The sequence below is a fragment of the Sinohyriopsis cumingii genome, chromosome 1 (assembly GCF_028554795.1).
Source record: "Sinohyriopsis cumingii isolate HCF-2022 chromosome 1, ASM2855479v2, whole genome shotgun sequence".
NCBI lineage: Eukaryota > Metazoa > Mollusca > Bivalvia > Unionida > Unionidae > Sinohyriopsis > Sinohyriopsis cumingii.
In genome coordinates this window covers 93,968,389-93,985,137 of record NC_142961.1, presented here as the reverse complement: position 1 = coordinate 93,985,137, position 16,749 = coordinate 93,968,389, and the positions used below count along the sequence as shown (strand labels likewise).

Genomic DNA, 16,749 nt, shown 5'->3' with positions numbered 1-16,749 from the left:
AGCGAGTCGAACGTAATTTCATCTATTACACATTCCTGAAAGTAATGACTTTCTGTCTCTAATTTGTAAACCACGACCAAGTGGCAATCGTAAAATGTCACCGAAATGGCTTTCCGTTAATAGCCATTTCGAAGAAGTATAAGTTCTCTCCATGAACTTGATTAAAATCTCTTTCAATTAAATCACTCCGTTGCTCAAACATTCCATTCTTGGAAAACTGTCAGCCATTTTGAAAAGAGACAGACAGCCAACAAGCCCGATAGTTTTCACGTTTAAAATTACTGAGACATTTTGATCGATATTATTAGAGAAAAACACATCTAGCAACTTGTTATGGGTTTGATAATGTTAACGTTTATCAACTCTATACTCGTTCAAGAAATAATTGATTTTGATTCTTAAGTCGTCCAGAGTTTCATTTTATAAGGTAAATTAAACTTAAATCTAATTATATTGACAAACTAATTTCACGTTTCTGCTGCCGTTATTTTTCGATCATATTTTTATGATATTAACTCTTTCATTTAATCTTTTTAAGTGACTTAATACAATCATCATCTGTACTGTTCAAACTTATAATTTCCCGTTCAAAGGTTATTCGTAGGAAGAAAACAAAAGGGCGTAAAATAGAGAACGAATATATATAATGTTTTCAGTGACTTCTTTTAAAACGAATGAGATTAAGTATTCCCTGATAAGTAATTTTCCCCATTAGTAGTGAAGGGGGACGATTCAGCCTCAATGGGAATTAGCATTACAGACCCCCCCCCCCCCCGGGACGGTTTAGCCTCAATGGAAATTTAACATGGAGAAAAATCGTGGGACTGTTTAGCCTCAAGGGAAATTTAACATGGACGAAAAATCGTGGGACTGTTTAGCCTCAAGGGGAATTGAACATGGGACTGTATAGCGTCAAGGGAAATTTAACATGGGATTTTTTTTTAAAAAAAAAAAAAAAAAAATGGGGTAGGCAATGGAAAGTCATTCTCTTTTCGAGACCTGAAAAGGGCCTTTGGGTTTATGTTAATGTATCCATTAACATAAGTGGCACCGCATTGGTCTTCTTCTTGTCCTTAGGCTGCGTCTCACTGTAGGACCGTAAATCAGCACTCTTTTGAGGCATCCTTGTCTTTCTACGTAGTTCCTACGTATCCACAGACTGGTGTCTGTCCTGTGGACAACGGTCCACTTGGATCGGACATACATTAGCATGTCCGTCCTAAACATCATTGAAGACACAAGGGTGGATGATTCAACTGTGGTCCACATCTTGAGGCGACGAGAACAGGTGAATCAATGCAGTGAACTGCGCTTATTTATAGGTAGAGGAAGGATTGAAACGGATTGAGTTCATTCACCAATCCGAACACGCGTTACAAAATTCAGTCAGTCCGCATCCAATCCGAAGAGAACAGTCTGTGACGTCACGTGGTCTATATAGATTCGCTAGCGCCTGTGTGCAGTCAATCTATGCGACAGTGATTCAACATGACGGAAACTCAGAAAACGATTCACTGGGGTGCACCAGCAGTGGAGACCGCCCAAGGGAACCCGGACTTACTTTCAAAAGAGGTAAATTGGGATTTTGTGGATTTTCTTACCTCGCAAGAATTTGTTCCGGAACCTTCGTCACCTTCTTCATTACCGCAAGTGGAGAATTTTAGACAGAGACAGAAAGAAGAATTGGAGAAATTTATACAACGACAAAAGGAAGCGGAACAAGCTTTTCTCCTACAGCAACAGCAGCAAGAAGAAGAGGTAAGAAAAAAACAACAAGAAGAAGTAGCAGCAAAGAAACAAGAGGGTGAAAATCAAACGGTCACGGTACTGTTGGACATTTTAGCGGAGTTAAGAAGTCTGAAACAAATGTATCAGACTTCTTTATTACGACCGAAGAGAATACGACCTTCCCGAGCTAAACACGTCAACCCTGTGACTAAGCCTACCGTACCACCCTTATACATTTCAACCCAATCATCATCATCAACAGTACGCAGTCCAGAAGTAGGCCTCGGCCGTGGCAAAGGCTTAAGACAGTTAAAGTTGATTGCTTAAACTCACCCCTACACCAAAAAACCAAAGGCCCTTTTCAGGGCCACACACGTCTCTCGAAAAGAAATACAATTTCAATTGCCAATAACTCAAAAAATAAATTTAAAAAAATCCCATTTTACCCCTATAGTACGTGTATATGAGTGCGTGAGTGTACATTCTTATTTTAAAATCAAAACTCAAAGACACTTACCTTATATAATTCATGTATTCTTTTAACCATAGTTACAATTCAATTCACAATTCACAACAGAGCACTTTAAAAAGTTCATAAACTTCTTCTGTCTCATTGTTTACTCTCTCTGTTTTTTAAATTTCTTCACCCTCACAGGCTTTTCCTCTTCTTCCTCCTCACTTTCTTCCCTTCTTCTTTTCTTCTCCTGTTTCTTTTTCTTTACCTGGCTGCTTTCCTTCCTCTGAAGAATCCCTCTTTTCTTCTGACTCCTCTTGTTTCTTTTTTGGGCAATCTGGAGACCAATGTCCTTTTTCTTGACAATAATAACAGGTATCTTGACTTTTGTCTTTTCTAGCCCCTTTTTTTCTTTTTTGATGGTCTGGACACTCTGAAGACCAATGCCCTTTCTTTTGACAGATATAGCAAGTATCTTGACTTTTATCTCGAAAGGAAGGAGAGTAGTCCGTCGGCTGGTCTGAAGAGAATTTTCTAATGACCCCTCGCAAAGCTCTGATGAAACGTTCTATCTGGGTAGTCTCTTCCATCGTTGTGCTCGGTTTGAGAGTGAAATGAATAGTGAAAGGACAAGACACACACCCTTTTATATACGCTGGTCTGCCATGACTATAAATTAGTTTATGGTGTTTAAACTTGAGTCATTTGACGTTTTGCACTCAAGATGAAACGATCCAATTCATTCGAGAAGAAAGAAGAAGAAGAAAGTAAGAGGCAGAAACGTGATCTATCGCCTCGTACCAGAGCTGAAGTCTTGGCACAAATTCATGCCAGTGATTTTGAAGAGGACATGAGTGAACCAGAATCCAAACCCTCTAAACAAAGTTCGCCACCCTTAGTCAACCCTGAAAAGTACTATTCCATTCGAGAGACGGAAAAGCGCTTCTCTAGAAAATTTAGAACCACGGCTTACAAATACACAGTGAAGTTTAAAGATTTCAAGGCTGAAGTACCGTTAGAGAAAGCAGAAGGGTTCATCACTGGGGTGTGGGATTCTTTGCTCACCGCACTCAAGCGACAATGTCAACCCAAAGAAGACGATCGCTTGAGACTTTCCATACAACACGACGTTTGAAATCCCCTGTTTGGATCGAGTTTAGCACCCCTGCAGAATTGACCGCTTCCAAAGTCATGGACAAGATTCAACACGTGCAGCAATCTAATGACCAGTTTGACATTACTGATGGAAAAGCCACACTGGACATGACCCACGTCTCTCCTCCTCAAGGGACCGGACAACGCAATAAGGTGTTACTGGTGAACGAGCTTCGCAGCACCAAAAAGAGTCTCGTCCAAATTCACAATTCTCAAGACCAGATGTGTTTAGCCCGAGCCATCGTGGTGGGACGAACCTATGCCAACAAGAACGACACGACAGAATGGAAAAGAGCCTGGAAAACTATTCGACAATCGGATCGAGCCAAACAACGAAACGAAGCAGAACTCCTGTTGCAACAAGCCGGCTTGTCCAAAGACACACCCTGTGGCATTCCTGAAATACAAACATTGCCAGCTGTCCTAGCTCCACGATACACCTTGAAAGTGCACCCTCAAGAAGTGCGCGGACCTCTGTTGTTTCGAGGGAAAGACTTTAAGGACGGAAAATACATTCATGTCTATTATCACGATGACCATTTCGATACCATTACCAGTATCACTGCATTCCTGGGATACGGTTATTACTGTAAGAAATGTGACCATGGTTATAATAATCGAGAGCAACACAAACATTGTGGATTGAAATGCTCAGGATGTTTGGCCTCTCCACCCTGTCTGAGCGAAGGACCAGTGCCTTGTTCAACTTGTCTGCGCACGTTTGTCAGCCCTACCTGTTACCAACAACATTTGAAGACGCAAGGTTCACAGCAGAAATGTGCTTGTCAACTGCTGAGATTGTGCCCTACATGTGGACAAGGCCTACGTACCAATAATGCCAAGACACACGTATGTTCAGGAAAGAAAAAATGTCACATTTGTCACCACATCGTGGACTTGGAACACCAATGCTACGTGCAAAAATACCAACCCCCACCAGAGAAAGAGGACGGTCACAAGAAGAAAGACAGTTTCATCTTTTTTGATTTCGAATGCATGCAAGAGACCGGCATTCACATTCCTAATTTCTGCGTGGCTCATCGAGCGTGTGAGAAGTGCATTCAGGAACCTATCTTCAGTCATTGCCCTCACTGCAGTAAGATTCCCAGAGGGCGTGAAAAAATCTTTCGAGGACCGAACACGTTAGCCGATTTTGCCCAATGGGTCTTAGACCCCATCGACAAGACGTGGAGCCAAGAGGACATCGAACGTTACGGAGATTGTCATCGTCATGCCACGGTGATGGCTCACAATTTCTCCGGATACGATGGACAGTTTCTTTTGAGATACTATACGGAACAAGGCACCGAGCGTCCTAAAGTCACTTTGAACGGAGCCAAAATCATTTTCATGCAAGTGGGACAAGTGCAGTTTAAAGATTCGATGAGCTATTTGGCCATGCCTTTGAGCCGAATGCCTAAAACGTTTGGAATGACAGAAATGGCTAAAGGGTACTTTCCACACTTTTTCAATACGGAAGCCAATCAACACGCCGTTCTACACCATTTACCTGAGGCTCACTATTACGACCCCGACAACATGCGTACCGAACAACGAGAAGCTTTCTACGCTTGGTACCAGGCTCACGCCTCCGACCCTTTCGACTTTCAGGAAGAAATGTTAAAGTATTGTCGTTCCGACGTGGACATTTTACGACGTTGCTGTGGAAAATTTCGAGAACTGTTCATGGAACACGGAAGGGTCGATCCTTTGAAAGAAGCTTGCACCATTGCCAAAGCGTGTTCCTTAGTGTACCGGCAACGATTCATGCCTGAAAACACCGTAGCTGTCATCAGTCCTCAAACGACCCACTATGTCAAACGTCAATACTCGTCAAAGCCCTACGCTGGTTACATTACTTGTGCGAAAAAGAAGACAAGTGGATTCAACATGCCCGCAACGGAGGGGGCGAAAAGACCATCGGAACGCATTCGGTCGATGGCTGGGACTTAGAAAACCCCAAGATCGTGTACGAGTTTAACGGTTGCTTATTTCACGGATGTCCCGTCTGTTACCCTGACCGTGGCACTAAAAATCAGTTTTTACAACGAACCATGGAAGACTTGTACCAGGCCACTTGTCAGCGACGCCTAAAGTTAGAACAGGAAGGATACCAAGTGGTGGAAATGTGGGAACACGAATACGATCACCGTTTGAAAACCGATCCCGAATTTAAACGCCTCGTGGAAAGTTACCAGTTCATGGACCCGCTGAACCCGAGGGATAGTTTGTACGGAGGAAGGACCAATGCCACATGTTTGCTGTACCAAGCCGACGAAGAGAAAGGAGAAGAAATCAAATACTTGGACGTGTGTTCGCTGTATCCCTACGTGTGCAAATATTGTCGCTTTCCTGTAGGGCACCCGCAATTGCTGACGGAACACATCGACCTGAAAAACATTCGACAATACGAAGGTCTGATCAAGTGTAAAGTTTTGCCTCCCACGGACTTGTACCATCCCGTGTTACCTCACCATGGCCAAGGCAAACTGATGTTTCCATTGTGCCGTACTTGTGCCGAAACGTGCAACCAAGATCTGCCTTGTCAGCACACCCAGGAAGAACGTGCCTTGATGGGGACGTGGGTTAGCGTGGAATTGTTCAAAGCTCTGGACATGGGATACCAACTGTTAGAAGTGTACGAAATTTGCCACTTTCCCAAGACACAACAATACCACAAGGGTGACCCCAGTCAGAAAGGCATTTTCGCCGACTACGTGGATGCCTTTTTGAAACTGAAGCAAGAAGCCAGAGGCTATCCGTCCTGGTGTCACACTCCCGAAGACCAAATAAAATTCAAAGAGAAATATTATGAACAAGAAGGCATCTCTTTAGACCACATCGAGAAAAACGAAGGCAGGCGATCGTTTGCCAAAGTGATGTTAAATTGCTTGTGGGGTAAAATGGCACAACGACCGTGTTTACCCAAGACGGAATATTTGACAGAACCTTCCCGCTACTTCCAGATGATTCACGACAAAACCAAATACATGAAACACGTGGACGTTGTTCGCGAGGATTTGATCTTGGTCAATTACGAAGAAGATCTGGACTTTGTAGAAGCCGATGAATTTGGAAATGTCATCATTGTGGCTTACGTGACAGCCCATGCTCGCTTAAAGGCACAATAGTGGAGCTGAGGGTGAATTTTCTTGCAAAAATGTTGGGACATTTATGTATATCAACTGATTAAATACTATTTAAAAGGCATTTCTGGGGTAATATCAAGTACATAGGGGTTCTCGTTATGAAATACGAGCTCTCTGAAATCTTCGTACGTAGAGTAACGAATCTATCGTCTCCATGTTGAAATCCCGCTCGGCAGAGATCGGCAGATCCCGAATGAATAACACGCATAATTCCGGTGACCGAAATTTGCATAACTATAGGCCACATTGTAAACACTGAAGATGATGACGTAAAACACAACCACGCTACGAGACCACCCAAAATGTAAACAACGGTGAGTACGATCTTCTTCTGATCTCGTTCTTTTCTTCTTATCCTTTTCCTTTCTAATTTTAATTTTGAGAGGAAACAATGAAATGTATGTTGAACTACTTTTATAGTTATATTTGAAAGTTTTTGTGTACGAGAATAATTTAAATCGACGTGCTCTGTACAGTATTGCAAAAACCCACAGGTACTCACTCTATTTCTTGCCCAGTAGAATTCGTACTCCCTCACGTCCCCACCACTCAATTTTATACATGAAAAGCATCAGGGATATTCAAAAATGCTCAAACTTGAGTAATTTTATTAATCAATTTATAAATTCTAACCAGATTGTCACCAGTGGACCCCTAACACCCATCTTTCTGACGTTTCAAACAAAGCGGAAAAGAATTTCTCCAAGTTAATACTTTACATACACAAGGTTTAAAATAAGCTTTTTTTTCTTCCTTTTTTTTTAAAAAATCTGCGACTAGAATATGGAATCAAGGTTCAAAACTCGGGGCCAGATCATAAAAAAGTACACACACACAAACGTACAGTCACTTGTCAGCTGAAGTGTGACCACAACTTTATTCTTGGACATGTTTATTGGGTATTGTGCACACAGAGTAAATACACACATAGACATTGCTTTGGTGCCCATTCAAGGAAAGTAGGGGCCCTTTTTAAATTTTGGAGCCCCACCCCACCCAACAATTGACCTGATCCAGCCAAAAAAAAACCCATCAAATCACAACCTCTCATGTATTAATTTCTGATCCAAAGTTAGCACTATATTCCTATAAGTTTGATAAGTAATCATGAATATATTAGTTGTCAAATTATGAAATACATTTACATATTAAAATTCATTAGATAGACTTAAATCAGCTCACTTTCAAGCTCAATTCTAGAGTGCCCTTTAAGAGGAAGAGGGAGGATGAGGCATGGAGCAAGAAGTTGAAAACCAGATGGGGGAGAGGAGGATGACATACTGTGCAGCCTAAAAACTGAGCTGACCAAGCTCTACACATAGTTCAGACAAGGCAGACAAGAATCAGGGTAATTGTTTATTTATATCTTGCAAAACAAGTATTGACAGATACTGAAAAATGTTTGGTACTAAGTAACTTGGCAAAGACTCTAATATCTATGTCAGTAGTGTTTTGCTCAACTTAGAAAAAAATGCATACTTGTATTAAAGGATTAGTTATTTTACCAAACAATGTATGTTTAAACTGCTTTACTTTTTGTTGCTACTCAACACCCCACCCCAATATGATTTGATAAAGGAAGACTATGCACAGATACCATAGAAAATACAGAGGCCACCTCATTTATATGGCCACCTCATATAATACCAAAATGGTAAAAGTATTATGGAGACAATCTTATAGAGTACCCCATTGCATGATGAAATACATATAATTGATATGAAGCTAAATACAGAAGGCTTTAACATGGCTCACTTAAATCTATCCCACAGGTATAAAAAAAAAAAATGCTAAAAATTGTCTCAGTAAACTTGATATCAAGAAAGCTACAGGACTTGATCAGATTGGTCCACCACTCATTAAAACTTCAGCCTCAGCTATTTCAGATAGCATAACATTCATAATCAATTTAAATATTGCAACCTCATCTGTACCCAAAATAAGGAAAACTGCAAAAGTAATGCCTATGCACAAATCTGGTTCTAAGAATGATGCTGATAACTACCAGCCAATTTCAATACAACCAAAACTTGTCAAAATTGATTGAAAAACATGTCCATGACTCGTTCATGTCATATTTAACGAAACAGTTGCTGTTACACCCTATTCAATCAGGCTTTAGACAGAAACATTCATGTGAGGCTGACCTGATCTCTCTAACTGATAAATGGCTTCAACCACTTGATCAAAGTTGAATAATAGGATCTCTATTTGTAGATTTCAGGAAAGTTTATGGGTTGGTGTACATGAAATTCTTTTAAGAAACTGTAAATCAACCAATGTGATGAAAGCACAATTAGATGGTTTACTTCAAAGTTAAGTGAGAGAACACAACATGTTTATATAAATAATGTTCTGTCGGAACCTGGAACAATTAGATATGGAGTACCACAAGGTTCAATTTTAGGTCCATTAATATTGATACTATTTATTAATGGCCTACCACTTTTTACTAAGGGACTCGATTTCATCTACAGATCTCAATGCAGATGACACAACATTGTCAGACATCCAAAACACAAAGCACAAACTATAAATTTATTTACAGGATGCCCTAAACAAACTGGACAACTGGTGCACATGCAATGGCATAGTGGTAAATACTGGAAGAACTAAAATATTACTTGTCTCAACATGGCAAAAAAGAACAAATCTTGGTAGTGATGAACTATGTCTGACATGGAAGGATACAAATTTGCAAATGGTTTGTCATGATAGACTACTTGGTGTTTTGGTAGATAATAACCTATCATGGACTGAACATGTCAGTAAAAAAGTTAATTCAAGTTTTTCAGTAGGATAAGGTACAGAAAACTATTTTATAACAGTTACATACAACCCTATTTAGACTACTGTAACACAATGTGGAGTAATTCAAATGATAAAATCATAGCAAAGCTGGCACATCTTAAAACAAGTGCATTCAGGCTATATCAATCCAGAAAGTAAGCAAGGAAAATTTTAGCTGGTAAGTTAAAATTATTACCTATTAAAGACTGAGTCCGATTGAGAAAAGCCAAAGTAATGTACATGATATCCAATAATAGTGCTCTTGAATAGTTACAATCACTATTCAAGTATAGGCTACCTGGTAATACTCCACAACTGTGATCCATGTCTACCAAACAGTATAAAATTCCCAAACCAAATAAGGAATTATTCAAAAAATGTTTCCAGTACTCTGGAACTTTGCTCTGGAATAGTATTCCAGTTGACTTTAGAAATGCCAACTCTATTTCCTTCTTCCAAACCAATATATACAGCAGCTTCAGAGATACAATTAAAATAGATAAATTCATTTGTATGAGGGCCTAAATGTAGATTAGCTAAAATCATTTCATATATAGGTATTAGTGATCAACGCTAGTGGCATACAAACATTCAATACTATTAAGGTCAACTTGCTCTTTTTTCAATTTAATTAATAAACCAGCTTAAGTAATACATTTATTAGTTTTATTTTTTTAAAATGCAAAATGGGAACAAAAAGTCTATGCAATCTTACTTTGGAGTTCAGCAATTAGACCTGACTAGATTGTAGTTTTTTTTAAAAATTAGACATGTACAGAATTCATATAGCCATTTAAGTCTTGTGAAATAAATACTACACTTTTATTCTTCTGTCTTAAATATGATGCATGCCTTAATGTGTATTTCTAAAGCCCCAAAATATGTTAAGATAATACTATATATGCAATATCATGATAAACATAAGGACTTAATAATCCTAAATTGTTTTATTTATCCAGAATTAAGACTGACATGAAGGCTTTCAAGGAACTTTTTTTTTCTTCACATCTGATCTAACATTTTTGGGTAAGAATTTTAATTGCCCAGTCTGCTTGGCATTCAATGTTTCCACCTTTGAACTGGTGATTACTGCAAATGATTTCTGTATAACAAATTTACTCGATTCAATGGCAATTTTGAAATTTCTTTAATTCTTTCAATAACTTTTATATATTCCTATAGCGTGTTATTGCCAAAGCTTAAAATTTTTATGTACAAAATGTATATCACAAAAGGTATGAATAACTTGACAGGTATGTTTGCTACATTACAGAAAACCTCTTTCTGTATACAGGATATGTGTAGCACATGCCTATGAATGTGCAACTTGCACTTTGTACCAATAAAATCAAAATACTGCATCAATTTACAAACAAAATTAAAACTTTGATAGTTACTCTTGCAATACAACATTTACAATGAATTCCATTTCCAAGGTGGACTCTCAAAGATTGATAATTGATGTACATATATGATTGTTGTAAATGTTATTTCTTTGCAACCACTGTGAAAGAATTTTAAAATTGTAAGCCGTCCAAAAACAGACATGCATACATTTGCAAATGATAAGGACTTTGTTTTAATTTACAATTGATACTCATTGAGTAGATTCTTTTCATTACCTGATTTCAATGTGGGTACCTCACTATACTAAACAAATCTAAGCTGCGATCAGCCATTCCTATTTGATCCCAATGCAGGAGTCTCTGACTTCTAGAAATGCTCCCCAAAAACTTTGAGCTGTCCATCTTAACATAAACTATCAGTTCTAGTTGCGATGGAACTCTCAGTGTTCATGTCAAAATAAAAACCATGTGCAGTTTTGATCCACGTGTATTTCACAGTGGAATTTGCTGATCGAAGATGAATAACATTTGAATAAGCGCATGCTCCTATTATTTCTTAAAATATATTTTTTTACATTTTAGAAATAGCATATTACAATTGGAATAATTTTTCAGATTTTTCAAGATCTAATCCTTGATGAGGCTGTACTTGCCTTGTCCAGGATGTACAGACGAAATGTTTTTGTCCTCAACAATAAAGTTGACTTGATGAGTGCCAACAGTCATGCTACCTATAGGCAGTTCATACTACGGCAACATGGAAGGTTGGGGTCTGGACAGAAACATGTAATTCCCTCTTGCTGTTTCTGGCAGATACATGACAAATATCCAGATGGACAATACACTGGCTTCATCCCCTCTAGGCTTGCATGAACTTAAACACTTTCGTGCATGTATGAGTTTGTATATAAATGAATACAATTGATTTTATTCATTGTTTTCTTATAAATGCACATAATATTGCATCAAACAATAATGCTTTCAGATTTTTTTTTAAAACCAGTCTATTTCTGCCTATGAACAATCAATATAAAATGTTTTCAGCAACTGCAGATACAATATTATACATTATTTTATTTTCAACTACTGATATTTCAGGATATTATATAAAGTGTAACCTACCTTAGCTGACACTTCCATATATCAGACACTGTTTCATATTTTAGATAACTAAAATCGAGAGATCTCCTTCACCACACCAAAACTAGAGTTGATGGTGGTTCTTGAGGTGCCAGGTTTCTACAAATTCTCCTGGGATCATCTTCCTTTAGTTCTCTTCTCCTCTGCATACCTGCTTTCCCTCAAGTTGACAGATAAGGGTTTTCTTTATAAGCTCCCTGATGTGGGGATGTTTTCTTTATCTTGCAAGGGTAGACGGACCATCTACCCCTTTTTTTGTGTTGTAACATCGATGCCTGTTTTAAAGAAAATTTTATTTTCTTAACATGTGTGACAAGCATCCCCATGCTAACCCATATTAACTTTTTACCCAATATTAAAGCCTCATGATCAGTTCCCAAGAAGGAGTTGTTGAGGGTTTGTTTTTGTTCTTATTTGTTCTATCCACAAAATACTATGTGAGACAGGATGCATTTTTGCCCATTCCTTCAGAAAGCAACATGTTTTCATGAACAGGTATTAGCTAGTAATCATCATGATGACAGCATCTACCCCAAACGTCCTGAGGACATTCCATAAACCCCATATATCCTTAATAAAGTGTGTCAGTCCCTTGGGAAAGTGCTATACATATCACTGGATCTAATTATTAGACTTGCATTGCTCAAATAAAAATAAATATCCACTAGAATGATAACAATACTAATTACAAGATCTGTATGCATGAAAATATTAAGATTCCTTACCACAAATATAAATGTGTGCCAATTGTTGCAAAATGACTTGTATCTAATACAAAGTTTTCATGACTTGTACATGTGAATAATACTCCATTCATCTGATCTCCAGGCAGGGATCATAATGCACAATCAATATATAAAATTATTTCTAATGTCCTGTAGTGAAACAAGCTTACACTATCTCCCCTTCTTTGTTTCTCATTACACCTCAGCCGCTATGTACATTGTGATCCAAAGCAGCTAGCTCATTCCTAATCCTGTACACAGGAGGGATGTATGAAAATCTCTTGGCACTGGACATCATGATCTGCTGATGAAAAACTTCAAGCTCAGGAGTGCTTCTGCAATTATCAAAAACATGTATCTTGTAACATGTGTTATTTGTAATCTGCTAACAGATTAATACAATTATTAAATAATCATTACTGTTGGCAATTTCTGCATACATAAAATCTTTACTGAAGTGTTTATTGATAGAGTCTCATGGAATTGTTTATACCTGATGTGCATGTATTATACCTGAAATTACCAAAGACTTGAGAAGGAGAGTCACTATACATGCATCATATGCACACATCTTATGAATTCTAACTTATTCAGATCTTCAAATGGTAAATATATACAGTAATTTATTATTTAGATGAGAATATAAATATTTAAATAGGTCTTCACATTTTTCTTTTAAATACCATGCAATTGTTACAATCCTGAAATGGCATACCTGAAATTTAAGTAATACTCCGCTGTTTAGGAACCTTTGGTCCAAGAGCACCTGTGCCAAGGTTTTCAGCACTTTGGCTTTCTTCTTGGGATCATCTTCATCAAGCCAAGGCTTTGTCAGCTCTTCATTCTCCAGGTAAGGTTCATGAAGACATTTATTAATGCCCTGGCCATGTGAGAGGATCTACTCATGTGTATTGGTGATGTGATTTAGGACACTCGTTAAGATACTCTGAAAGAATGCCACAATCAATACCTTTAGCACCTAAAGCTGGTCTCTTTTGTCATGGTGACCCCATATTGATAAGACAACTTGATTTATATCATAAAGTGAAAGCTATATTGTAGAACTGGCTAATAGTTAGTGTAGCAGGATTCAAATTTTCCTCAGATCATTGTTCCTTCAATATTCCACATTACTATGACATTTCAAATAAATTACTTTTAATAAACTACATACCTAGAAGATTTGGTGATGAATATATATGGATAAAAAATACATTAATAGAAATCAGAAGATAAGGATTATGCACTGTAATTTTGATTTCATACAAAAGTATACAATAGCAAATGTTTACATATATGTTTCAAATAAAAAGGACTGAAAACTCACAAAAAGTTGTCCAAAGCTGCTAGCAGTCTTGCATGAAAACCAAAACTGGTTCATGTCTTTGGACCATTGTAATAAAGCCATATTATCCATTTGTTTGGCAACCTTGAAAAGTAGGTAGATAAAATAAAGTTAAAAATGCATGAACAGCAATCATCAAAACAGTAACAGCTTTTCAATTCCAAAAGTTTTATAACAGTAAAGACTGAAAACAAACAAGTCATTTAATTCCCAAGAATAAAAAATGAAATTTAAAAAGAACTTACAGTATTGTAAATTAAATCCTAAATAAGTTATATCACCAGTCCTAATGAATAAAGTTCTAATGAACTGCCAGTGGTTTCCAAAAACAAACTTCAACTGTTATCTCAGTATTTTGTTTTTAAATTAAATATGTCTTATGTGCATTCATCATGAGCTAAGTGGATAGATGGGAAGAAGGTGTTAGCAAGAACTGCATGAGGGACATAGATACATGTATAAATGGGAAACGGCATAAAGAAAGCATATGAGACATGTAGACACAATTTCAATATACAATCACTGGTCCTCTAAGTATTAAGTTGGGGAAAAAACCCAGCTGTGATTATTGGGTTAGCCAGCACAGTATACCGTAAAGTTTTTTGCATAACCAAAACAATGACAGTTCAAATTATGCCTTTTTCTATGCATCAAGTGGCACAGTTGAAATACCCAACCCCACTTCTGAGAAAGTGAAATTCAAGGTTTTTTTTCGAACTCAAACTAAGAAAAGCATGAAGTGGGAACTCAGCCTGCTGGCAGTTATAATAATGTCCTTTATCAGCATTGCATTTGTTACATCATTGTTTTCAGCAGAATGACAATTGTAAGACAACCTCCACCCACACACAAAACAAATGCAAGAAATTTGTCATTTTTACCTTCCTGATTCAATAGCAAATACTTCAGATACTGAAGGTGTCTTCATTCTCTCAGTATGTTGCAAAAGCACTTAGCCAGGTGTTGATGTGAAGCATGAAAATGTACTGGCCATCGGTTCTGTATGCTTGGGTTCATCTTTTGCTATATTCTTTGTAACTTAAAATATGAATTAAATATTCATTTCTATTATAAGTTATGCTTTAAATCTGTTTCTTTGTGCACTGTGTTAAATACTTAGAACTGAAATACTTCATTTAAGCAAGAATACATAATAATAGATCTTAAAAAACATCCACATCAATAAAACTAACTTGACTGCAGCTAAAAACTTTAACTGATAACAATCTGCCAGCCATATATTCTGGTAGCACTACAACATCCTTTCCTATCGTGACTAGAGATCCTTTTGTAACTGTAGTCAATACAGTCCTTTATAATAGATTTACTAGTAGTTGAAAGATGTACAATAAAATCTTGTTATTTTATCCATCACGTTTACATGATAAGGTTATTAAACTTTTATGCAAGTAATGTGCATGTCACATTAACCTAAGGGGTGTGTGTGTGTGACGGAGAGAGGGGGATATATATGATATAAATAATGATAACGCTTGTAAATGTATCTAAGTTCCCTCGCTGAATTCTAAAAAAGACCTGTCTCACGAAGATAATTGACAGGTGTACAAAATGACCTTTATGAGCACGCTGTTATAAAAAATAAATAATATATTCCACCCCAACATACAATACATACAATGCAGTCACCGAGTGAAATATTATCAGCCGTTCACATCTAAATTGGGCATATCACAAAGCAAGTCCTTGTGCAAACATTGTATTGATAAAACAGTGTGCTTTCAAACATACAGTAGGAACAAGATATTGAAAAAAATGGAGAACACTTATACATAGACATCACAGTCACTTGATGCTAGGGAAACTAATGTGTATCACCATATAACACAGAAATTGGCTTACCTGTCCAACAACAACTTCGCCATTTCAGTGCCTGATGCCAGTCCTAACTCTTACATCAATGCTCTCCAGCGAACAGACGGGTCCCCAAGACGAATCCTTGATAAGTCCCGTTCGGTTTCTCAGACAGTTTTTCGACGTTTCTTCTCGGAAAGCGACAAGCGCGGGCGACCTTTACGTTTTTGAATCTCACGTGTGTCCGCCATTTTTGTTTATAGTAGATATTTAAATTGCAACCACGTGACTCATAACCCGCCCACTGGACGAAGATGACGTATACGTTTTTGTGGTCACGTGAGGCTTCCGTAACAGTTCGTGACCTACAAGTTTCAATTAAAGCGGGCCCCCACAAAAATTCATATTCTCTCGTTTATTTATTGATTGCCCAATTTAATCTTCTCAAACTCTAGGTTATTTTGAATTATTTCTGCTTATAAGTCGACACATTTCACTAGTTACGTGATCTGTAACATTCACAAAATTACAAACACTCTGCACTATTGTGCCTTTAAAATTGTACGAAGCTTTAGAACTGTTAGGGGAACGCGTCCTGTACTTTGACAAGGACAGTTGCATTTACATCCATCACCCTAGTCAACAGCACCCTGACATCGAAGGAGACCGTTTAGGAGCCTGGACAGACGAGCATCCCGACGACAAGATTCTAAGTTTCGTCAGTGGCGGTCCCAAAAATTACGGCTACGAATACCGGGACCCACAAGGAGAAGTGCACACGACGTGCAAAGTGAAAGGACTGACTCTGAATTATCGTACCAGTCGTGTGGTCAACTTTGGGGTATTGAAAGAAGCCTTGCAATCGGGAGAGGATGAACACTTTAAAGTGACCACCTATCAACCGAACAAGATTGTACGTTTACCCACTCACCATATCGTCAGTCGACCCTTGGAAAAAGTCTATCAAATCGTGTACCAGAAGCGAGTGCGACTGCCCAATCATTTCACTTTGCCGTATGGACATGTTGGTATAAAACTTTGGTTGTAAGCGGATAGCCACCCACTAGAAGGATGACTTCGCCACAGCAAGAATCGAGTGAGAAAC

General features: G+C 38.0%; 2 long non-coding RNA genes across 2 annotated transcripts; one reads left to right on the top strand and one right to left on the bottom strand.

Moving 5' to 3' along the window:
* The first annotated feature begins 6,763 nt into the window (after nt 1-6,763).
* LOC149807362 (uncharacterized) lies at nt 6,764-11,552 on the top strand. The gene is made up of 3 exons (XR_016422464.1): nt 6,764-6,800; nt 7,687-7,834; nt 11,238-11,552. It is a non-coding gene; the product is annotated as an uncharacterized LOC149807362 (long non-coding RNA).
* Nucleotides 11,553-11,701: 149 nt separating this feature from the next.
* On the bottom strand, nt 11,702-16,126 carry LOC149807361 (uncharacterized). The gene is made up of 5 exons (XR_016422466.1): nt 15,693-16,126; nt 14,714-14,870; nt 13,815-13,916; nt 13,203-13,433; nt 11,702-12,822 (listed from the first exon to the last, which is right to left on the bottom strand). It is a non-coding gene; the product is annotated as an uncharacterized LOC149807361 (long non-coding RNA).
* Between the last annotated feature and the right edge of the window lie 623 nt (nt 16,127-16,749).